This window comes from Papio anubis, chromosome 6 (genome assembly GCF_008728515.1).
Source record: "Papio anubis isolate 15944 chromosome 6, Panubis1.0, whole genome shotgun sequence".
Lineage (NCBI taxonomy): Eukaryota > Metazoa > Chordata > Mammalia > Primates > Cercopithecidae > Papio > Papio anubis.
Window position 1 is genome coordinate 31706359 of NC_044981.1, and position 25372 is coordinate 31731730.

The 25372-nt window shown below is 46.2% G+C and overlaps 1 long non-coding RNA gene and 1 pseudogene across 1 annotated transcript; one reads left to right on the forward strand and one right to left on the reverse strand.

Moving 5' to 3' along the window:
* The first annotated feature begins 620 nt into the window (after window positions 1-620).
* LOC110742983 lies at window positions 621-3346 on the forward strand. Its single transcript, XR_002521337.1, has 3 exons — window positions 621-894; window positions 1634-1885; window positions 2795-3346. It is a non-coding gene; the product is annotated as an uncharacterized LOC110742983 (long non-coding RNA).
* Window positions 3347-24489: 21143 nt separating this feature from the next.
* Window positions 24490-25047, reverse strand: LOC116275216 (annotated as a pseudogene).
* Between the last annotated feature and the right edge of the window lie 325 nt (window positions 25048-25372).

A 25372-nucleotide genomic window follows, 5' to 3' on the forward strand; every position in this document is an offset into this window, starting at 1 on the left:
AGGGAGGTTGAGGCTGCAGTGAGCCGAGATTGTGCCACTACACCCCAGCCTGGGCCACAGAGTGAGACCCTGTCTCAAAAACATAAAACAAAATAAAATAAAAACTCCTACAAGGAAGAAAGTAGTCATCTTTATAGAGTCCTCTCCGTGTAGTGCTAGCACAATCTCTCAAGAGGCACCCAGTGTAGAGAAACGACAGTGAAGTTAGCAGTACCGAGGAGCAGGGTTTGAATCCCAGCTCTTTCATGTTTTAAATGTTGGGCTTTGGGGAAGTTATTCTACCTCTTTCAGCCTGTGCACCCTGTCTCATCATTAAAAAATGAGAATGAGGCCAAGTGCAGTGGCTCATGCCTGTAATCCCAACACTGGGAAGCAGAGGCAAGAGAATTGCCTGAGGCTGGGAGTTTGAGACCAGCCTGGGCAACATAATGAGATCCCAATCTCTACAAAAAAATTTAAAAATTATCTGGGCATGGTGGCACACACCTGCGGTCCCAGCTACTCAGGAGGCTGAGGTGGGAGGATCACTGGAGCCCAGGAATTTGAGTCTGCAGTGATGGTTCCACTGCACTCTAGCCTGGGTGACAAAATGAGACCCTGTCTCAAAAAAAAAAAAAAAAAAAAAAAAGTGAAAATGATAATACCTACTATGAAGGATTGCTTTGAGAAGAAATGAGATAATGTACACAAAAGTACATCACATATCACTTAGCATATGGCTGAGACTTTAAAAAATCCTGGCTTTGTTTTCCTGCATTAGGAGTTTATTGCTGTCAAAGTGATGGTTCCAAGAAGTCAAAGGAGCCAGAGCACCGGACAGCTCAGCAGCAGTTTGTTTGGGTCACCAAATGCCTCTCTTCCCTCCATATTGCCACTGACTTAGATCCTGGAGAGGTAAGGTTTTAAAAATATCAACCTATTATCTTATGTTTTTGGTAATCCTTGTAACCTGGTTCCCTATCTCAATGAAAAAAACCAAGGGTTCTGGCTTTATTACCTAAAGAAAGGAATGACAGTATAATACCAATTATAAATGGGTCAAATTTTTGGCTTTGGAGTTTCAAAGACTCATGGCGTTTAAAAAAAAAAAAAAGAAAGAAAAAATGGACCAGGCGCAGTGGCTCACGCCTGTAATCCCAGCACTTTGGGAGGCTGACGCGAGTGGATCACTTGCAGTCAGGAGTTCAAGACCAGCCTGACCAACATGGTGAAACCCCGTCTCTACTAAAAATACAAAAATTAGCCAGGTGTTGTGGCGCGTGCCTGGAATCCCAGCTACTCGGGAGGCTGAGGCATGAGAATCCCTTGAACTTGGGAGGTAGAGATTGCAGTGAGCTCACTGCACTTCAGCCTGGGCAACAGAGCAAGATTCTGTCTCCAAAAAAAAAAGAAAGAAAAAAAAGAAAATGGAGAGTTCCTTTTCTCAACACTCTCATTAATACATGCATGCACACACACACTTGCATGTAGCCACAAATTCTCACATGTGCATGCACACACTCAAAGGACTAGATAAAGATTCTCCAGACTTTGCAGTAGGGAAGTCAGGTGGAAGCAGGGAGCTGGAATGGATAATGTATGAAGAAACTATTAATGTGTTTTTTCCTTTTATCCTGTTCTCTTTTGCCTTCAGCAAGTAAATGACCTCTTTCTTATTTGGTTGTGGCATCAATCTGCTTGTGAGGAGATTAAGATTGTTTCAGAAGAAATATAAAGAGAAGGAAAGGATAATATGCATTTGTTGAAATTCAAAATAGGATTTTGCAGCAAGACAATGGACTTGAAAACTGTACTATGAGAAAGAAATCGTTTTCTGCATTCATTTAGCTCCTATTTAACATAATCAAGAGCCAGATCTAGAATCAAGTTTCTACCAAAGGAGGAGGTAATTTAATCTCTCATCTTTGATTTCCTGTATGTCCATAATGAGGATAATAACACCTACCTCAACAGATTGTTTCCAAAGGGAACCCTTGTCTTTTGAAGTGGTAATTAGAGCCAGGAAGCCAAAGATAAGATATGAAAAGAATAAAAGAAAAGCCTACCACTTCTCATCTTGGGGTTTGAACAAGAGGCAGGCAGGGATGTGAGAGTCAAGGAGATGACTTGGACTTGGGGGAATGGCTTCAGAAACATCCAGACAGCAGAAGAGATCACTGAAGCTGCTACAAAATTTTGCCCATTGTAGATAAGTGGGCAAATCAGGATGCACTGGCAGGGAGACAGGGTCTGTTTTGTGTTACCAGCTCTTTGCCAGTGATGGGTATTGAATTGAGAGCCATGGGCCTGCCATGAGGCGTGGAGTGGGAAGAGGGTGACCTGGCAGCAGAGGCATGTGGTTTGCATAACTTGGTTAGGAGCTGAATGGGAGACATGGTGGAGATTCAGGGGGCCCACTGGGCTACCAAGAGCCACAGGGAGGTTGAGTCAGCCAGGAAGCACCAATGAGATCAGATCCAGCTAAGAGATCCATGAGAAACTCTAAATGTTGACTTTAGCCAAAGGCCAGCAGGATGAATGTGACCAAGTACATACTGACTCATAAACTGGAGGAGCTGGAGGACACACTGAGAACCCAAGGACCCTAGCTCTCCTCCTGTACCTGTCCCCAGGAGATTGCTTAAGCCACTCTATTTATTTTCATACTCATGGGTTTGTGAGTTGTCTGTGGTTTGTCTAATCCAGGCTGGGCTTGACAGGGCTTGGTAGGACTCCTTTAGTTCTGGTCCAGTGTCTATTCTGGGTCACAGCTGAAGGGGCAATGGATATCTGGAGTTTGCCTTTCTCTTGTCAGATCCCAGGAGTGCAAGAGGCCAAGCCAAACTACAAAAGCACATTTAAAGCATCTGCTTGCATCCTGTCCTCTGGCATTCTGTTGGCACAAGCAAGTCACACAGCAAAGGGGATGGATGTACAATTAAATAATAAGGAAAAAGCAAAGAATTGGGAATAACAGTACAAACCACCACAGGGCCCCACCTACCTCCAAGAAGTAATACCCTCAGATTGATCTGGGAAATCCAAGAGCAGATGATGTTTCCCATGTGCCAAGAATATCAGTGGAGCGTCACACAGAGGGCCCAAAAGCCAGCACACCAAGGATGATGGAGCAGGATGAAGAGACCCTGGGTCCTAGATAATATAGTTAAGGGGCTTTGCTGGCTGCTGACCTCCAGACATTTTTGTAATATGAAACAATTAAATGTCTTTATTAGCCGACATTATTAGCTGAGTTTTCTGTTGCTTTCATCTGAATGCATCCTAACTGTTGCAGGACTCTTTATTTTTATTTTTATTTATTTATTTTTTGAGATAGAGTTTCACTCTTGTGGCCCAGGCTGGGGTGCAATGGCGCCATCTTGGCTCACTGCAACCTCCGCCTCCAAGTTCAAGCGATTCTCCCACCTTAGCCTCCCCAGTAGCTGGGACTACAGGTATGTGCCACTACGTCAGGCTAATTTCGTATTTTCACTGGTGATGGGTTTCACCATGTTGGCCAGGCTAGTCCTGACCTCAGGTGATCTGCCCACCTGGGCCTCCCAAAGTGCTGGGATTACAGGCTTGAGCCACCACGCCCAGCCTTGTTGCAGGACTCTTATTAACCCTATTTGTCCATGAGACCCAGAGACGTAAAGGCTGGAGGTCGGGTTTTTTGTGTTGTTGTTGTTGTTGTTGTTGTTGTTGTTTTCAGGCAGCCCCCTGAACCAAAATAGGTTCAGAGAGACTCCCTGGAGGCTGGGTTTGATCTCAGACTTTATCTCCAGAGCACGTGCTTTTACCCACCATTATGGTATCCTACCTTCCAAGCTTGTGTGAGGTTGAAGGCTCTTATGTACTTGTAGTTTATTCAAAGGATAATATGGTAAAATGCCCTCATAGTGAAAAGTCTGTGCATGGCAGTAAAAAAGTGCCAATGTGACCTTGCTCTGGCTGGTGGCTGGCCAACTCAGGGAAGAGTCAGCTCCCAGAGGCCCCTACTCAGTTGTGAGGCTTGTCTTGGGATTGCCCCAGCTTTACTCAGAGAGGGATGCTGTAGTGATGGTGACTCCACCCAATAATTTAGTCAAACCTGCTTGCTTGAATCAGGCCTTTTCAAGTACCTCCTCCCTTCATTACTCTATTCTCCTTTGAGATAGTGGGAAGGAAATTTAGCAAATAGCTGGTCTAAGTCATCAGCTTTCAGATCCACTCTATAGATTAAGATATCTGGATCACATGGAAATATTTGTCTAAGCTGATACCAGGGACAGACCCAACCATGATCTCCCACCCAGGAGGTGCTCAGTCAGGGTTTACTGAATAAACGAACAAGCCATCATCTAGGATTAAGGACTGATGATTATCACTAGGATCCAGGGATAATTTGACTTAACGTTCTATTTGCCGGAATATTCAGGGTTATTGACATTCACGGGAACTGACTGCTAGCCAAAGTCACACGAGACTGATAGGTAAGCTAGAATACATGGGGCATTGGTCTTCCCAGTGAGCAGTGAATTCTTGTGCCTCTGCCTAAGGTACTTCCTAGTACTAAGGTGCAGATGCAGACTAAACAAGATGATTACCTAACATGAGCCAGAGGGGTCAGGACCTGGTGAGGGAAGTTTCTCCAGGGCCCTGCAGAAGCCACTGAGCTATCAGTGCCTTGGGTGGATTTAGGAATTTTGGAAGTGTGACTTAGGCCGGGTGCGGTGGCTCACGCCTGTAATCCCAGCACTTTGGGAAGCCGAAGCGGGCAGATCACGAGGTCAGGAGATCGAGACCATCCTGGCTAACATGGTGAAACCCTGTCTCTACTAAAAATACAAAAAATTAGCTGGGCGTGGGCGTGGTGGCGGGCGCCTGTAGTCCCAGCTACTTGGGAGGCTGAGGCAGGAGAATGGCGTAAACCCGGGAGGCAGAGCTGGCAGTGATCCAAGACTGTGCCACTGCACTCCAGCCTGTGCTACAGAGCAAGACTCCGTCTCAAAAAAACAAAACAAAAAACTGGAAAATCTAGTCCTGCCCAAGCTCCTCTCTTTGTCTTTGAGGGGAGCCAGTCTCCAGAAATCTCTGCTGTCTTCCCCATTACCCTGCATGGCTGCTGGCTCCCAGGCGGTATGATGACCATCCCAGAATCTCCAAGTGTCCAGGGCCACCTCTGCTGCATCTGCCACAACTCCCAGGCTTCACTGCCTCCTGTGATGATGGGGCCCCGGGGCTGACACAGCTCCGTCTCTTTAGGAGAGGCTCCTGCACAGAGGGACCTGGACTGTACTGATACCTCCTTGCCTAGGGCTCTGCTTCCACAGCTGGGCTGCAGCCCTTCTTTTTTTCCTGTCTTCTCCTTTGTTCTGAAGCAGGAGGCCTTCCCGGGGCGCTCCAGTTTGCCTACATCTGGGGATAACTTGACTTATGTCCCATTTTGACGGTGTTTCTTTCACTCATTTGGCCAACCATATTTATTGGTGGCCAATTTTGTGACATCAGTGTGCTAAGTACAGGGGTGGTGGTACAGGTCCATGTAGCTTAGGGCCCAGCTGAGAATACCAACATTTAATGAGACATCACAATGAAATGTGCTGAGAGTCGTGGACCAGGGACACCTAATCTAGCAGGGGAGACAGCAAGGCCCTTTCTAACTATGTGAAGTTTATGATGAGAACTGGAGAATGAGTAGAAATTAGCCCCGTAAAAGAATGGGGGCAGAGAGGCTCACTGTTTTATACAAATTGCTTCCAATAGCAGAAAAATGCTTCATGAGATTATTACCTAGATACAGAGTTATAACCAACATTAAAAACAAAACAAGTGGCCAGGCATGGTGGCTTACGTCTGTAATCCCAGCACTTTGGGAGGCCGAGGCGGGCAGATCACAAGGTCAGGAGTTCGAGGCCAGCCTGGGGAGGCCAACATGGAGAAACCCTGTCTCTACTAAAAATACAAAAATTAGCCGGGCATGGTGGTACACACCTGTAATCCCAGCTACTCAAGAGACTGAGGCAGGAGAAGCGCTTGAACCCAGGAGGCGGACGTTGCAGTAAACCAAGATTGTGCCATTGCACTCCAGCCTGGGCCACATAGCAAGTCTCTGTCCAAAAATATAATAAATAAATAAATAAAGTGGTGCCTGGGCACGGTGACTCATGCCTGTAATCCCAGCACTTTGGGAGACTGAGGCGGGCAGATCACGAGGTCAGGAGATCAAGACCATCCTGGCTAACACGGTGAAACCCCATCTCTACTAAAAATACAAAAAAATTAGCTGGGCATGGTGGCGGGTGCCTGTAGTCCCAGCTACTCGGGAGGCTGAGGCAGGAGGATGGCATGAACCCGGGAGGTGGAGCTTGCAGTGAGCAAAGATCACGCCATTGCACTCCAACCTGAGCAACAGAGCAAGACTCTGTCTAAATAAATAAATAAATAAAGTGGTAAGAACAGATGTTAATCAGTGACATACTACGGCAATAGGGAAAAGAGTCTAGCTTGAACTGAACTCAACTTTGATTTGTAGAGATAACTGGGCATTTTAAAGCGAGAATGAAAGAATAGAGAGACAGGGTGAGTGGGGGCTCAATGACGTCAGAGAAGTGACAGATTACAAAAAGTGGGAAGGGGGTTGGTCTGTGTTAAGCCCACCTAGGCTTGTTAGCTGGGGCTTATCATTAGGCTCCTACACTCTCACAGCAGCTAGGAAACAGGAGCCCTACCTTCAGCTGTGGACTGGAACAAACAGTACATTTTTTTGGCAGCCTTGAGTTCTCTCAGTCAGACACTTTAAAGGGCATTAGGGTCATCCTAGAGATGTGGCCTTGAACTGTTAGAAACTATGTTAGTGTTCATGAAAGTCTTTATCAGGTCGGATACAGTAGCTCACGTCTGTAATCCCAGCACTTTGGGAGGCTGAGGTGGGCAGATCACCTGATGTCAGGAGTTCGAGACCAGCCTGGCCAACATAGTAAAACCCCGTCTCTACTGAAAGTATAAAAATTAGCCAGGCGTGGTAGCAGGTGCCTGTAATCCCAGCTACTCAGGAGGCTGATGCAGTTGAATCGCCTGAACCCAGGAGGCGGAGGTTGCAGTCAGCTGAGATCGCACCACTGCACTCCAGACTGGGTGACACAACAAGACTCCGTCTCAAAAAAAAAAAAAAAGAAAAGTCCTTATCATCCAAGATTGAGGCCTAACTGAGAAAGGGTTCAGAGGAACCTGGCGTGCATTTGGTCAGGAGAGAATCTTTGTTTGTATGGCAAATCTGTGTTTAACTCTAAAAAATGCTGGTTATCTGGCCAGGCATGGTGGCTCATGCCTGTAATCCTAGCACTTTGGGAGGCTGAGGTGGGTGGGTCACTTAAGGTCAGGAATTTGAAATCAGCCTGGCCAACATGGTGAAACCGCATCTCTACTAAAAATACAAAACAAAAACAAAAACAAAAAATCTAGCCAGGCGTGGTGGCAGGTGCCTGTAATCCCAGCTACTCAGGAGGCTGAGGCAGGAGAATTGCTTGAACCCGGGAGGTGGAGGTTGCAGTGAGCCAAGAACGGGCCATTGCACTTCAGCCTGGGGGCAACAAGAGTGAAACTCCATCTCAAAAAAAATTCCTGGTTATCTTTTTTATCTTTTTTTTTTTTTTTTTTGAGACGGAGTCTTGCTCTGTTGCCTAGGCTGGTGTGCAGTGGCGCAATCTCGGCTTGCGGCAACCTCCACCTCCCAGGTTCATGCCATTCTCCTGCCTCAGCCTCCCGAGTAGCTGGGATTACAGGCGCCTGCCACCACACCTGGCTAATATTTTGTATTTTTAATAGAGATGGGATTTCACCGTGTTAACCAGGATGGTCTCGATCTCCTGACCTAGTGATCCTCCTGCCTTAGCCTTCCAAAGTGCTGGGATTACAGGTGTGAGCCACCATGCCCGGCCCCTGGTTATCTGTTTGTACCATTTGAAATATATGAAAATATACTGGTTTTGCAAACATTGAATTAATAATAAAAGCCATGCCATAGCAGACTACATCATATATAGGTATATAACCAAGAAAGAATTACTATCTAGAATTTACAAAGAACTTCCACAAATTGATATGAAAAAGACAACCAACCTAAGAGAAAAAAAAAATTAAATATAGGAAAGACAATCCCTCAAAGAGAAAATAGAAAATGTAAATTAATATTGACATTTTGGGCTTCAAAAAAAAAAGCAAATTAAAATAACGACAAGGGCTGGGTGCAGTGGCTCAGGCCTATAATGCTAGCACTTTGGGAGGCTGAGGCTGGTGGATCACGAGGTCAGGAGCTCAAGACCAGCCTGGCCAAGATGGTGAAACACCATCTCTACTAAAAATACAAAAATTAGCCAGGTGTGGTGGCAGGCACCTATAATCCCAGCTACTTAGGAGGCCCAGGCAGGAGAGTTGCTTGAACCCGGGGAGGGGGTGGGGGTGTGGAGGTTGTAGTGATCCGATATACCACCACTGCACTCCAGCCTGGGTGACAGAGTAAGACTCCATCTCAAAAAAAAAAAAAAAAATTAATTAATTAATAAAATAAAATAAAATAATGAGGTGAAAAAAATAATAAAATTAATAATAAAATAACAAGGTGACATTCATTAAGTTGGCAAAGACAGCTTTGGGAATATCAGATGTTGTTGAAGCTCCAGGGCAACAGGGACTCTCTTCTAGTGGATGGGAGTGTAAACTGGAAAAACCACTATGGAGACCATTTGGCAATACCTAGTAGAGTTGATAATACAATTCTACCTATGAGCTTATACCTAGCCTCTCCCACATTTGCTCAAGAAGGCATGCAGAAGTATGTTCATTGCAGCATTTTTTAATATAGCAATATATAAAGTAATTGGAAATACTTTAAAATCCATAAACAGAAGAATGCATACATTATTTGTGATATATTTATATAATTGAATATTAAAGAGCTGCATTATCCAACATGGTAGCAATGAGCCACATGTGGCTATTTAAACTTAAACTTAAATAATTAAAATTATGTCTATGTTTCACATTTAAAAAATTTAAATTTAGTTCCTTGGCCAGGCACAGTGGCTCATGCCTGTAATCCCAGCACTTTAGGAGGCCAAGGCGGGCGGATCAGGAGGTCAAGGGATAGAGACCATCCTGGCCAACAGGGTGAAACCCAATCTCTACTAAAAATACCCAAATTAGCTGGGTGTGGTGGTACACGCCTGTAGTCCCAGCTACTCAGGAGGCTGAGGCAAGAGAATCGTTTGAACCCTGGAGATGGAGGTTGCAGTGAGTTGAGACCACACCACTGCACTCCAGCCTGGCGACACAGCAAGACTCCATCTCAAAAATTAGTTCCTTAGTCACATTAGCCACACTTCAAGTGCTCAGCAGCCACATGTGATTAGTGAGTACTATATTAGACGATGCTGATATAGAAAATTTCCATCGTTGCAGAAAGTTCTATTGGACAGCACTGTTCTACAACATAAAATGAGCTAACTGGGTCTAAAGATTTCAAAAAGAAAAAAAAAAAAAACAGAAAACATCAAAATATAAGACTAAAAAATATGAAGTACATCAGAAAAAGAAAGCAAGTTGTAGAACACATAGAATATCCTCCTATTTAAAATTTGGTACAGCATGATGACTAGAGTTAATAATAATGTATTGTAGGCCGGGCGTGGTGGCTTACGCCTGTAATTCCAGCACTTTGGGAGGCTAAGGAGGGCAGATCACCTGAGGTCAGGAGTTCGAGACCAGCCTGGCCAATATGGTGAAACCCCATCACTACTAAAAATACAAAAATTAGCTGGGCATGGTGGCACGCACCTGTAGTCCCAGCTACGTGGGAGGCTGAGGCAGGAGAATCTCATGAACCCGGGAGGCAAAGGTTGCAGTGAGACATATTGCACCATTGTACCTCAGCCTGGGCGTCATAGCAAGACTCCCTCCCAAAAAAACCAAAACAAAACAGGCCAGGCACAGTGGCTCATGCCTGTAATCCCAGCACTTTGGGAGGCCAAGGCGGGAGGATCACGAGGTCAGGAGATCGAGACCATCCTGGCTAACACGGTGAAACCCCGTCTCTACTAAAAATACAAAAAAAAACCCCAAAATTATCTGCATGGTGGCAGATACCTGTAGTCCCAGCTACTCGGGAGGCTGAGGCAAAAGAATGGCGTGAACCCAGGAGGCGGAGCTTGCAGTGGGCCGAGATCGAGCCACTGCACCCCAGCCTGGATGACAGAATGAAACTCCATCTCCAGAAAAAAACAAAACACCACAAAACAATACATTGTATTCTTGAAAAATGTTAAGAGATTGAATTTTGTGTTCTCACCACAAAATGATAATTATGTGAGGTAAAGCATATGTTAATTAGCTAGATTTAGTCATTCCAAGTTTATATATGCTTCAAAATAGCATTTAAACGCTATGGAAACTAAGAATTAGGCTGGGCACAGAGGCTCACACCTGAAATCCCAGCGCTTTGGTAGGCCAAGGCAAGAGGATTGTGTGAACCCAAGAGTTTGAAAACAGGTTGGGGGGCCGGGCGCGGTGGCTCAAGCCTGTAATCCCAGCACTTTGGGAGGCCGAGACGGGAGGATCATGAGGTCAGGAGATCGAGACCATCCTGGCTAACACGGTGAAACCCCGTCTCTACTGAAAAATACAAAAAACTAGCCGGGCGAGGTGGCGGGCGCCTGTAATCCCAGCTACTTGGGAGGCTGAGGCAGGAGAATGGTGTGAACCCAGGAGGCGGAGCTTGTAGTGAGCTGAGATCTGGCCACTGCACGCCAGCCTGGGTGACAGAGCAAGACTCCATCTCAAAAAAAAAAGAAAAAGAAAACAGCTTGGGCAACATAGGCAGACCATGTCTCTGCAAAAAATGCAAAAAATTAGCTGGGCGTGGTGGCTGGAGCTTGTAGTTCCAGCTATAGGCTGAGGTGGGAGGATCACTGGAGCCCAGGTGTTTGAGACTGCAATGAGCCGTGACTGTGGCAGTGCACCCCAGTCTGGGCGACACGGTAAAACTGTCTCAAAAAATAATGAAAATAAAAATAAAAAAGCAGGCCAGTCGCAGTGGCTCACGCCTGTAATCCCAGCACTTCGGGAGGCTGATGTGGACGGATCACTTGAGGCCAGGAGCTCAGGCCCAGCCTGGCCAACAAGGAGAAACCCCATCTCTATAAAAAAATACAAAAATTAACTGGACATGGTGGTGCATGCTTGTAGTCCCAGCTACTCTGGAGGCTGAGGCATGAGAATCTCTTGAATTCAGGAGGTTGAAGTTGCAGTGAGCCAAGAAGATCACGCTACTGCATTACAGTCTGGGCAACAGAGCTAGAATTTGTCTCAAAAATAAATAAATAAATAAATAAATATTTAATTAATAAATAACCAAACTAAAACCAAACCATCATGTTGTATATGATAAATACATAAAATGTATCTGTCAATTTAAAAATAATAGGCCTGGCACAGTGGCTCATGCCTATAATCCTAGCACTTTGGAAGGCTGACGCGGGTGGATCACTTGCAGTCAGGAGTTTAAGACCAGCCTGGCCAACATAGCGAAACCCTATCTCTACTAAAAATACAAAAATTACCTGGGTGTGTAATCCCAGCACTTTGGGAGGCCGAGGTGGGCAGATCACGAGGTCAGGAGATTGAGACCATTCTGGCTAACACGGTCTCTACTAAAAAAATACAAAAAATTAGCTGGGCTTGGTGGCGGGTGCCTGTAGTTCCAGCTACTCAGGAGGCTGAGGTAGGAGAATAGCGGAGCTTGTGGTGAGCTAGACTGCGCCACTGCACTCCAGCCTGGGCGACAGAGCAAGACTCTGTCTCAAAAAAAAAAAAAAAAAAAAACCGTGGGTGTGGTGATGGGCTCCTGTAATCCAGCTACTCTGGAGGGTGAGGCAGGAAAATTGCTGGAACCTAGGAGGTGGAGGTTTCATTTACCCGAGATAGCGCCACTGCATTCCAGCCTGGGTGACAGAGTGAGACTCTGTCTCTAAATAAATAAATAAATAAATATAATAAAATAGGCCAGGTGTGGTGGCTTATGCCTGTAATCCCTGCACTTTGGGAGGCTGAGGCTGGTGGATCACCTGAGGTCAGGAGTTTAAGACCAGCCTGGCCAACATGGTGAAACTCTGTCTCTACTAAAACTACAAAAATCAGCTGGGTGTGGTGGCACGGGCCTGTAAACCCAGCTACTCAGAAGACTGAGGCAAGAGAATCACTTACACCTGGGAGACAAAGGCTGAAGTGAGCCAAGATTGCACCACTGCACTCCAGCTTGGGCAACAAAGGAAGATTTCATTTCAAAAAAAGAAAATAATAATAATAATCCATAAATAAATAAAGTTTGGAAGAAATTGATGACGTTCGTTGTCTTCAGCGGAGGGCAGTATGTGGATGAGGGATGAAGTGGCAGGGAGACTGTCACACATACCCTTTTTCTTCTTTTACACTTCAAACCCTGCAGTTGTATCATGTATTCAAAAATAAAATAAATGCTTCCAGTACCAATCAAGTCCAGGAAAAAAGCCGAATTGGCCGGGTGCGGTGGCTCATGCCTGTAATCCCAGCACTTTGGGAGGCCAAGGTGGGCAGATCACCTGAGGTCGGGAGTTCGAGACCAGCCTGACCAACATGGAGAAACCCCGTCTCTACTAAAAATACAAAATTAGCCGGGCGTGGTGGCACTTGTCTGTAATCCCAGCTACTCAGGAGGCTGAGACAGGAGAATCGCTTCAACCTGGGAGGCGGAGGTTGCGGTGAGCCAAGATCGCGCCATTGCACTCCAGCCTGGGCAACAAGAGTGAAACTCTGTCTCAAAAAATATATATAAAATAAAAGAAAAAAGAAAAAAAGGAAAAAGGCCGAATACGTGTACAATCTGTATGGATGTTGACATATCATATTTATTAGTTATTTATTGAAAGCCATCCACCAGGTTATGCTTTTTTATTTTTGTTTTTTTGAGATAGAGCCTTGCTCCGTCACCCAGGCTGGAGTGCAATGGAGTCATTTTGGCTCACTGCAACCTCCGCCTCCTGGGTTCAAGTGATTCTCCTGCCTCAGTCTCCCTAGTAGCTGTGATTACAGTGAGCTGAGATCACGGGTGTGTGCCACCATGCCTGGCTAATATTTATATTTTTAGTAGAGACAGGGTTTCGCCATTTTGACTAGGCTGGTTTCGAACTCTCAACCTCTAGCCTGTAGTGATCTGCCCCCACTGGCCTTCCAAAGTGCTGGGATTACAGGTGCGAGTCACCTCACTGCACCTAGCCCCAGGTTATTTTTTTTTTTTTTTTTTTTTTTTTTTTGAGACGGAGTCTTGCTCTGTCGCCCAGGCTGGAGTGCAGTGGCCAGATCTCAGCTCACTGCAAGCTCCGCCTCCCGGGTTCCCGCTATTCTCCTGCCTCAGCCTCCCGAGTAGCTGGGACCACAGGCGCCGCCACCTCGCCCGGCTAATTTTTTGTGTTTTTAGTAGAGACGGGGTTTCGTCGTGTTAGCCAGGATGGTCTCGATCTCCTGACCTTGTGATCCGCCCGTCTCGGCCTCCCAAAGTGCTGGGATTACAGGCTTGAGCCACCGCGCCCGGCCGCCCCAGGTTATTTTTAAAACATACTCTCGTGATTCTTCTCTGTGATGATTCTATGTTTCCAAAGTGTGAAATTTATCAGTACTGAAATTTCCTGTCTTTTTTATTTATTTATATATATTTTTGAGACGGAGTCTCACTCTGTCACCCAGGCTGGAGTACAGTGGTGTGATCGCAGATCACTGCAAGCTCCGCCTCCCAGGTTCACTCCATTCTCCTACCTCAGCCTCCCAAGTAGCTGGGACTACAGGCGCCCACCACCACGCCCGGCTAAGTTATATATATATATATATTTTTTTTTGAGACGGAGTCTTGCTCTGCCCAGGCTGGAGTGCTGTGGCGCGATCTCGGCTCACAGCAAGCTCCGCCTCCTGGGTTTATGCCATTCTCCTGCCTCAGCCTCCCGAGTAGCTGGGACTACAGGCGCCCGCCACCACGTCTGGCTAATTTTTTGCATTTTTAGTAGAGACGGGGTTTCATCTTGTTAGCCAGGATGGTCTTGATCTCCTGACCTCATGATCCACCCGCCTCGGCCTCCCAAAGTGCTGGGATTACAGGCGTGAGCCACCGCGCCCGGCTAGTTTTTATATTTTTAGTAGAGACGGGGTTTCACCGTTGTTCAGCCAGGAGTGCAGTCTCAGTATCTCCTGATTACAGGCGTGAGCCACCACTGCCCCCCAGGCTCAAGCAATTCTCCTGCCCCAGCCTCCCAAGTAGCTGGGATTACAGGTGCCTGCCACCACATCCAGCTAATTTTTGTATTTTAGTAGAGATGGGGTTTTGCCATGTTGGCCAGGCTGATCTAGAACTCCTGACCTCAGGTGATCCGCCCAGGATGGCCTCCCAAAGTCCTGGGATTACAGGCATGAGCCACCATGCTGGACCTGTGTTACTTATTTTAAAAAGAGGGCAAATTGGCCAGGCGTAGTGGCTCACGTCTGTAATCCCAGCACTTTGGGAGGCTGAGGTGGGCAGATCACAAGGTCAGGAGATCGAGGCCATCCTGCCTAATACAGTGAAACCCCGTCTCTACTAAAAATACAAAAAATTAGCCGGGCGAGGTGGCAGGTGCCTGTAGTCTCAGCTACTCGGGAGGCTGAGGCATGAGAATGGTGTGAACCTGGGAGGCGGAGCCTGTAGTGAGCCGAGATTGCACCAATGCACTCCAGCCTGGGCAACAGAGCGAGACTCTGTCTCAAAAAAAAAAAAAAAAAAAAAAGAGGGTAAATTATTAGTGTTGGTGTGGTATAATGTGAAATATATTTGATCTTTGTTCCCGTTCCCGTCACAGAACTCCTAACACTTGGAATTTCCAGAGTGATGAGTGTCTTTTATTTTTTTTGAGATGGAGTCTTGCTCTTGTCACCCAGGTTGGAGTGCAATGGCATGATCTCGGCTCACTGCAACCTTCACCTCCCGGGTTGAAGCAATTGTCCTGCTTCAGCCTCCCGAGTAGCTGGGATTACAGATGTGTGCCCCCACGCCAGGCTAATTTTTGTAGTTTTAGTAGAGATGGGCTTTCATCATATTGGCCAGGATGGTCTCGAACTCCTGACCTCGTGATCCACCTGCCTCAGCCTCCTAAAGTGCTGGGATTACAGGTGTAACCCACCTCGCCCGGCTGCTGTTTTATTTTTTAACTTTTTTTTTTTTTACTCGAATAGAAACAGGCAAATTACTATGTTGTCAGACTGGTTTTGAACTCTTGGGCTCAAGTGATCCTCCTGCCTCTGCTTCCCAAAGTGTTGGGCCCCAGTGCCAGGCCAGGAGTGTCTTTTATTATTCATAATGAGCTCTTTCGGATCACACCAGAGTTTATGCTAATGAGATGAGTTAGGGTGAGGCCCCTAAGTAGCCTCAGGATGGGGCTGGTCACCAGAAAGACCAAGGTATTAAAGGAGTAGATTTGGAATTTTCAGCCTCACCCACCAACTTCCAGGAAAAGTAGTGGTGTTTGAAGGTTAAGCTTTATAAAAACTCCTTTTTTGGCCAGGCACGGTGGCTCACACCTGTAATCCCAGCACTTTGGAGGCTGAGGCGGTTGAATCACGAGGTCAGTAGTTTGAGACCAGCCTGGCCAACATAGTGAAACCCCTGTCTCTACTAAAAATACAAAAATTAGCTGGGCATGGTGGCGCACCCCTGTAGTCCCAGCTACTCAGGAGGCTGAGGCAGGAGAATCACTTGAACCCAAGAGGCAGAGGTTGCGATGAGCCGAGCCGAGATCAGGCCACTGCACTCCAGCCTGGGCAACAGAGTGCAACTGCCTCTCAAAAGAAAAAAAAAAAAAGAACTGTTGGGCTGGCAGGGTACTGACACTTGGAGGTGCTGGGAGGGTGGTTCCCAGATGGGCCATGGAAGCGCCAAGTCTCTTCCTCCCCAAAGCTCACTCTATGCATCTTTTAAATCTAGCTATTCATCTATATCTTTTATAATGTCCTTTATAATTAAGTGATAAACGTAAGTGTTTCCCTGAGTTCTGTTAGCAATCCTAGCAAATTATGAAGCCAAGGAGGGGGTTGTGGGAACCCTGATTTATAGCGGGTTTGTCAGAAGCACAGATCACAGCCTTGGTCTTGGAACTAGCATCTAAAGTGGGGGGCAGTCTTTTGGGACTCAGCCCTCCACCTGTGGAATCTGATACCATCTCCAGGTAGCTAGTGTCTGAACTGAATCGAATAGGACACTCAGTGTTTGCTGGATAACTGCTTGGTGTATGGGGGAAAAGTCCCACACATCTGGTCACAAGTGTTTTGTGTTGTGTGAGCAGACAGGGAGGGTCTTCAGGGATTATAGAAATTTAATCATCCTGAGCAATTGGCTTGTTTTACAACCTCCTGCCCTGCAGCCTCTTTTTTCCTAAACCCTGTGTTGAATGCAGTCACCTGGTTGGTTAAAACTGGCTCCTGGCAGACCCCAGCAACTTGGAGATAAACCCGAGTGAAAGTTCCTCATTACCATGCTGAAGTCTCCATCCCGGGAGGAGCTGTGGCTTCATTCTCACAGCGTGTGACCTGTGTGTGGGCGTGATGATTCACTGTGTTTCCACAACTGGCACCCGTCCTCTACATGCAATGAGGCACCCTCTCCCCTCCCCATCGCCCCCTAAAATCCTCCTGTCACTTCTCTCCGGGGGACACTGCTTTGGAGAATCCTCCCAGTGCTATTCTTACTTGTGACGAGTAATTGAACTCCTATTAATTAAAACCTGCCTTGTGGAGAGTCATTTGTTATTTGCCAGGCAAACAAACCCCAGTTTTTTTCAGGTAACAAGAGTATGGTGGAAGAAAACAGTTTATGTCAGGCACCGTGGTGCATGCCTGTAATCCCAGCACTTTGGGAGGCTGAGGCAGGTGGGAGGAACACTTGAGCCCAGGTGTTGGAGACCAGCCTGGGCAACATAGTGAGACACCCCTAACTCCACCCCCTTAAAAAAAAAAAACAGAGGTAATCCCAGCACTTTGGGAGGCTGAGGCGGGCGGATCATCTGAGGTCAAGAGTTGGAGACCAGCCTGGGCAACATGGTGAAACTCTGTCTCTATTCAAAATGTAAACAAATTAGCCAAGCATGGTGTAGACGCCTATAATCCTAGCTGCTCAGAAGGCTGAGGCAGGAGAATTGCTTGAACCCAGGAGGTGGAGGTTGCAGTGAGCCAAGATCCTGCCATTGCACTCCAGCCTGGGTGACAGATCGAAACTCAGTGTCAAAAAAAACAAAAAACAAAAAAACAAAAAAAAGAGGCCGGCCGTGGTGGCTCACACCTGTAATCCTAGCACTTTGGGAGGCTGAAGCAGGTAAATCACCTGAGGTCAGGAGTTCGAAACCAGCCTGGCCAACATGGTGAAACCCCATCTCTATTAAAAATACAAAAATTAGCCGGCTGGGGTGGCACGGGCCTGTAATCCCAGCTACTCGGGAGGCTGAGGCAAGAATTGCTTGAACCTAGGAGGTAGAGGTTGCTGTGAGTTGAGATCCTGCCACTGCATTCCAGCCTGGGTGACAGGGTGGTACTCTGTCTCAAAAAAAAAAAAAAAAAAAAGTTTGTTTACAGTTGTATAAGGAAGTAGTGAGTCTGTGAGGTTTGTTGAGGCTCAGAAATTAATACCCCAAAATATGCTGACATGCTGAACTGAAGATGAAACTTCAAGGTTTCTCTGACCTCTCTTCTCAACCAGCTCTCCCACAAGCCAGGATGAGTTGTTCTCTGAAGTTCCTTTATCTGCTTCAAGTCCAGACATATCACAAATAACAATTGTTTTCTCTTCCCCTCCCTATGAGATCAGGAATGGAATCACACCTGAGCAGGTCCTTTCTCAAGAGAGTCTGTCTCTCAGGCTCATTCAAATTCCACAGAGAACTATTCAAAAATTAATCTCTATCTCTGGGCCCATTTATTCTCCCTAGTAATCCCCTAGAGCCCCTCAATAGAATTCCTATTCCCTATCCCATAACCTGTTTTGCCAGGATGGTAAATAAGCTCCTGAACTCTGTTGTGGATTGGTTAATCACTCTGTGGTTCTCTCTGTGTACACATTAATCCATTTATATGCCTCTTCTCCAATGCATCTTTTTTTTTTTTTCTAGACTCTCACTCTGTCAACAAGGCTCGAGTGCAATGGCACAATCTCAGCTCACTGCAACCTCCACCTCCTGGGCTCAAATGATTCTCCTGTCTCAGCCTCCCAAGTAACTGGGATTACAAGCACACGCCACTGCACCCAGCTAATTTTTGTATTTTCACCATGTTTCCAGGCTGGTTTTGAACTCCTGACCTCAGGTGATCCACCCGACTTGACCTCCCAAAGTGCTGGAATTACAGGTGTGAGCCACCGTGCCCAGCCTGCATCTGTCTTTGAGAGCTGATTTTCCAGCCAACCTTCAGAGGGCGAAAGGGAAGTTTTCCTTTGGCCCAGACAAATTCATTACAGCTATTCTACATAGTTTTCTACTTAAGTATTTCATAATTTCAAAAGAGAAGAGAAGGGAGAAAACTGTTTTACGCTTTCAATGTGAAGGCCTGGCACTTTTAAGGAATAACAGCTTCTGTGGCCAGACTTTCAGTGTCAGTGCAGACTTTCCCTGGAGAAGTCCAGCCAGATGGGCAGACTGGGCAGATGCGTATACTGATTAGCTAGATTTAGCTAATGGGCAGAGCCGTCACAATGCACTGGTTGAAATGGTGCAAAAAAAAATAATGTATGGCCTTTTTTTTTTTTTTTTTTTGGTACAGGATCTGGCTCTGTTGCCCATGCTGGAATACAGTGGCTTGATCTTGGCTCACTGTAACCTCCATTTCCTGGACTCATGCCATCCTCTCACTTCAGCCTTCTGAGAAGCTGGGACTACAGGAATGCACCACCACACCCAGCTAATTTTTGTATTTTTTGTAGAGATGGGGTTTCACCATGTTAACTAGGCTGGTCTTGTAACCGCCCAGTATGTTTACTTTGCCTGCTGCCTAGACAGATTTCTCAAGACAGAGGAATTGCAATAGAGAAAGAGTAATTCATGCAGAGCCTGCTGTGTGGGGGACTGGAGTTTTATTATTACTCAAATCAGTCTGCCTGATAATTCGGGGAGCAGAGTTTGTTTTTGTTGTTGTTGTTTTGTTCTGTTTTTTGAGACGGAGTCTCTCTCTGTCACCCAGGCTGGAGTGCAATGGCAAAATCTTGGCTCACTGCAACCTTCACCTCCCAGGTTCAAGTGATTCTCCTGCCTCAGCCTCAGTAGCTGGGATTACAGGCCTGTGCCACCATGCCCGGCTGATTTTTGTATTTTTAGAGATGGGGTTTCACCATGTTGGCCAGGCTGATCTTGAACTCCTGACCTCAGGTGATCCACCTGCCTCAGCCTCCCAAAGTGCTGAGATTACAGGCACGAGCCACCTCGCCCAGCCTGGGGAGCAGAGTTTTTAAGGACAGCTTGGTGGGTCAGGGGAAGCCAGTGAGCCAGCAGTGCTGATTGGTCAGAGATGAAATCATAGGGAGTCTAAACTGTCTTCTTGTGCTGAGTCAGTTCCTGGGTGGGGGCCATAAGATCAGATGAGCCAGTTAATCAATCTGGGTGGGGCCAGCTGATCCATCAAGTGCAGGGTCTGCAAAATGTCTCAAGCACTGATCTTAGGAGATGTTTAGGGAGGGTCAGAATCTTGTAGCCTTCATCTGCATGACTCCTAAACCATAATTTCTTTCTTTCTGTTTTTTTTTTTTTTCTTGAGACAGAGTTTTGCTCTTGTTGTCCAGGCTGGAGTGCAATGGTGCAATCTCAGCTTACTGCAAAATTTCTGCCTCTGGGGTTCAAGCGATTCTCCTGTCTCAGCCTACTGAGTAGCTGGGATTACAGGCACATGCCACCACGCCCAGCTACTTTTTGTATCTTTAGTAGAGATGGGGTTTCGTGATATTGGTCAGGCTGGTCTTGAACTCCTCAGGTGATCCGCCCGCCTCTGCCTCCTAAAGTGCTGGGATTACAGGCGTGAGCCACTGCACCCGGCCATAAGTGTTTCTTATATTGAATTTGCAACTTGTATAAAAATGAACCAAGACATTGTGAAGTACAGTCACTGTTTTTTTTTTCCTTTTGTGACTAATTTTTCTTAAGGAGCAGTGATCAGGGAAAGGAAGATGCTTCCCTAGAACTCCTCTAGGGGGCATATCTTCCCTAGATCTTTGACATTGATTTTCGGAGTAGTAATGGATCTTACACAAGGAGTGGCCATCCCCTAGGAGGCCTGTCCACGCAGATGGAGGGTGTGGTGGTGCTGAGTGATGTCTGCCTGGTAGCTTGGACTGGAGACCCTAGAGGGAGGTCTTCATGTCCAAAGGCAGGGATCTGGAAGAAGGGGAATATATGTGCCCTTTTTTTTTTCTTTTTTTTTTTTTTCTTTTTTTTTTCTTTTTTTTTTCTTTTAAGACAGGATCTCACTCTGTCACCCAGGCTGAAGTACAGTGGTATAATCATTACTCACTGCAGCCTCGACCTCCCAGGCTCAGGTGATCCTCCCACTTCAGCCTCCCAAGTAGCTGGGACTACACCTATGTGCCACCACGCCTGGCTAATTTTTTGTGTTTTTTGTAGAGACAGGGTTTCCCCATGTTGCCCAGGCTGGTCTTGAACTCCTGGGCTCAAGCAATCCATCTGCTTTAGCCTCCCAAAGTGCTGGGACTACAGGCATGAGCTACTGTGCCTGATCTAGATGGAGTTTTACTCTTGTTGAGTTGGAGTTTTTTTTGAGATGGAGTTTTACTCTTGTTGCCCAGGCTGGAGTCCAGTGACACAATCTCGGCTCACCGCAACCTCTGCCTCCCAGGTTCTAGCAATTCTCCTGTCTCCGCCTCCTGAGTAGCTGGGATTACAGGCATGTACCACCACGTCTGGGTAATTTTGTATTTTTAGTAGAAACGGGGTTTCTCCATGCTGGTCAGGCCAGTCTCGAACTGCTCACCTCAGGTGATCTGCCAGCCTCAGCCTCCCAAAATGCTGGGATTTCAGATTACAGGCATGAGCCACCGTGCCTGGCAATTTTTTTTTTTTTTTTTTTTTTTTTTTAGGCGGAGTTTTGCTCTTGTTGCCCAGGCTGGAGTGGAATGGTGTGATCTTGGCTCACTGCAACCTCTGCCTCCTGGGTTCAAGCAATTCTCCTGCCTCAGCCTCCCAAGTAGCTGGGATTACAGGCGCCCACCACCACGCCCAGCCAATTTTTGTATTTTTAGTAGATATGGGGTTTCACCATTTTGGCCAGGCTGGTCTTGAACTCCTGACCTCAGGTGATCCACCTGCCTCGGCCTCTCAAAGTGCTGAGATTACAGGTGTGAGCCACCACGCTGGGCCTAGACTCCCATTTTTATTTAACATCTTCCATTTCTCATCAAAGAAATGATAATAAAATATAGAAAAGCACAATTCTTTATTTTAACGCCACTCTAGCTCACTTAAATGACCAATTATTTCCAAGTCTGGATCTGAAAATTTCTATTATGAGAGACTCTCCAGGACCTTCATTCAGTTCCGCGTGTAGTCGTGACATTGTGTGATATTGGCACATGGTTGGAAATAACACTCGTGTAGCAGTTTGAGATGAAATATAGGCGATGCCTGGCTTCTGAAAGTGCCTGCAGGCCTGATGTTATACAAGCATTTTCAGCCCAACTTGCCTCCCCTCCTATTTCTATCTCTGCCTTTAGCTGGATATTTGAATAGTTCAGGGGAAGAAAGGGGCAAAGATGAGATGGCAAAAGACACCCCAGCCGCTGGGCCCAGGGTTCATGTCTGTAATCCCAGCACTTTGGGAGGCTGAGGTGGGTGGATCGCTGAGGTCAGGAGTTTGAGACTAGCCTGGACAACATGGCAAAACCCCGTCTCTATAAAAAATACAAAATTTAGCTGGGCCTGGGGTGCAGGCCTGTAGTCCCAGCTATTTGGGGGGTGCTGAAGCAGGAGAATAGCTTGAACGTGCAAGGTGGAGTCTGCAGTGAGCCGAGATTGCGCCACTGCACTCCAGCCCGGGTGACAAAGTGAGACCCTGGCTAAAAACAAACACACAGAAAAATATGTCATGTGTTTTTGAAAGCAAATGTGCTATAATACTGCTTTGATCTGAATGTCCCCCAAAATTCATATGTTGATATTTAATCTCAGCTTTGGTGGTATTAAGAGGTGAGGTTGTTTGGGAAGTAATTAAGCCATGAGGACTCCACTCTCATGAATGAATTAGTGCCTTATTCATTGAGGGAAAGGGCTGGAGGGAAGGGCTGGAGGGGACTAGCTTTGGCCCTTTTTTGTCCTTCCACCATGTAAGGAACACAGCATCTCCTCCGGAGATCATCTCCTCTGGAGGATGCAGCAACAAGGCTCTACGTGAAGAAGAAACCAGGTCCCTCACCAGACACTGTATCTGCTGGCACCTTGATCTTTCACTTCCCAACCCTTCAGCTCTGTAAGAAACACATTTCTGTTGTTTATTAATTACTCTGTCGCAGGTATTTTGTTATAGTAGCACAGACAAATAATGTTTTATTTTATGTTTACAACCCATAAGGAGGAAAATTCTGGATTTGGAATCTATCTTGGCAAGATAATATACAGATATGATTATAAGAAAATCAGTGAGGTTATAAACAGTAGCTTACCAACATAGGTTGGTATACAAATACAACTTCACATAACAAATATAGTTGACTTGAAGTAAACAAACACAATTTACTATAGCATTCTGACAAATGTAGTTTCCTATAACAAATAAAGCCGTAAGATTCAGGTTACAGTTTTCAGAGTTAGTAGTAGTCAGTTACTGCCAGGTGTAGTGGCTCGAACTTGTAATCCCAGCACTTTGGGAGGCCAAGGCAGGAGGACTGTCTGAGCCCAGGAGTTTGAGACCAGCCTGAGCAACATGGTGAGACCCTGTCTCTATTTTATTTTATTAAAAGTTTTAAAATATTGGCCGGGAGCAGTGCTCACGCTTGTAATCTCAGCACTTTGGGAGGCTGAGGCAGGCAGATCACTTGAGATCAGGAGTTCCAGACCATCCTAGCCAACATGGTGAAACCTCGTCTCTACTAAAAATACAAAAATTAGCCTGGCATGGTGGTGCGCACCTGTAATCCCAGCCACTTGGGAGACTGAGTCAGAGAGTCATTTGAACCTGGGAGGCAGAGGATGCAGTGAGCCCAGATTGCACCACTGCACTCCAGCCTGGGTGATAGAGTGAGACCCTGTCTTAAAATAAATAAATAAATAAAATATTATTTAAAAAAAGAAGTAGCCTATCTCAGAGGTTATGTGACTTTATCACAGTTTTAAAAATGTAATGGTAAGCCAGGCGTGGTGGCTCACGCCTATAATCCCAGCACTTTGGGAGGTTAAGGCGGGCAGATCATGAGGTCAGGAGTTCGAGACCAGCCTGGCCAATACAGTAAAACCCCGTTTCCACCAAAAATACCAGAATTAGGTGGGCATGGTGGCGGATGTCTGTAATCCCAGCTACTCAGGAGGCTAAGGCAGGAGAATCGCTTGAACCCAGGAGGCGGAGGTTGACAGAGCAAGACTCCGTCTCCAAAAAATAAAAAATTAAATAAATTGAATGGTAGTTACCTTTACTAGAGACTCAGCATACATAAAAGTAATCTTAAATAAGTTTTTTGCCTTTGGCCAAATGTTGGTTCATTGTGATCTGGAGTCTACCATGACTATAACTGTATCTGTACCTATATGAATATCTGTACCTGTATCTATACCTACATGAGACTTCATCAAAGTTCTCATCTTGCAATGTTTCCTGTTAAATATCATCATGACTACTTGTAACCTATTTGAATCAAGGCTGAGTTACAGCCTTTTAAGTCTTTGAATAATTTTTTTTTTTTTTTTGAGATGGAGTTTTGCCCTCATTGCCCAGGCTGGAGTGCAATGGCACGATCTTGGCTCACCACAACATCCGCCTCATGGGTTCAAGCAATTCTGACTCAGCCTCCTGAGTAGCTGGAATTGTTCACCTTCCCATGCCCTGGCTAATTTTTTTTGTATTTTTAATAGAGACGGGTGCCACCATGTTGGCCAGCCTGGTCTGGAACTCCTGACCTCAAGTGGTCCTCCTGCCTTGGCCTCCCAAAGTGCTGGGATTAGAGGCATGATCCACCATGCCTGGCTTTTTTTTTTTTTTTTTTTTTAAGAGCACAAATCCATGTTTATTTATTGACTTTTCTTTTCTTTCTTTTTTTTTTTTTTTTTTGAGGCTCAGCCTCGCTCTGTCGCCCAGGCTAGAGTGCAGTGGCACAATCTCGGCTCACTGCAACCTCCGCCTCCTGGGTTCATGCAGTTCTCTGCCTTAGCCTCCCAAGTAGCTGGGATTACAGGTGCCCGCCACCACACCCAGCATTTTTGTATTTTTAGTAGAGACGGGGTTTCACCATTTTGGTCAGGCTGGTCTTGAACTCCTGACCTCGTGATTTACCCGCCTCAGCCTCCCAAAGTGCTGGGACGACAGGAGTGAGCCACTGCACCCAGCCTATTGACTTTTCATTAGTTTAAATCCTTGAGGGGTACAGCATCGCTCGGATTCTGTGTCCAATAGCCTTAGTGGGAAGATTGCTTCGGAATTTGGCACCAACCATGCCACTGTTTCTGTGGGCCTGAGTTACCTTTCCCCAGATTACTCTGGTTTTGTTTGATTTGCTGCCAGGAGTCACTGTGTTGTTCTTTGCTTTGTATACATAAGTGCATCTCTTGCCCCATTAGAATTCTGTTTCATCTCGGGCATAAACACCTTCAATTTTAAGAATAGCTATGTGCTCCCTCTGGTTCTGGAGACCCCACTTATAGCCGCCAAAAATGGCCTTGGACCACAACCTTCCTGACATAGTTCCTTTTAGAAGTCCTTTTCCCAGCAGGCCTCCACAGGAGTCAAGATGGTAGGAAGAGCTTTTTTTTTTTTTTTAATTTTTAATTTTTAATTTTTTGAGACAGAGTTTCACTCTTGTTGCCCAGGCTGGAGTGCAATGGTGCAATCTCGGCTTACTGCAACCTTCGCCTTACAGGTTCAAGCAATTCTCCCGCCTCAGCCTCCTGAGTAGCTGGGATTACAGGCGGCTGCCACCATGCCTGGCTAATTTTTTGTGGGTTTGTTGTTGTTGTTGTTGTTGTTTTGAGACAGAGTCTCGCTCTGTCGCCCAGGCTGGAGTACAGTGGTGCTCTCTGGGCTCACTGCAAGCTCCGCCTCCCGGGTTCACGCCATTCTCCTGCCTCAGCCTCCTGAGTAGCTGGGACTACAGGTGCCCATCACCACGCCCAGCTAATTT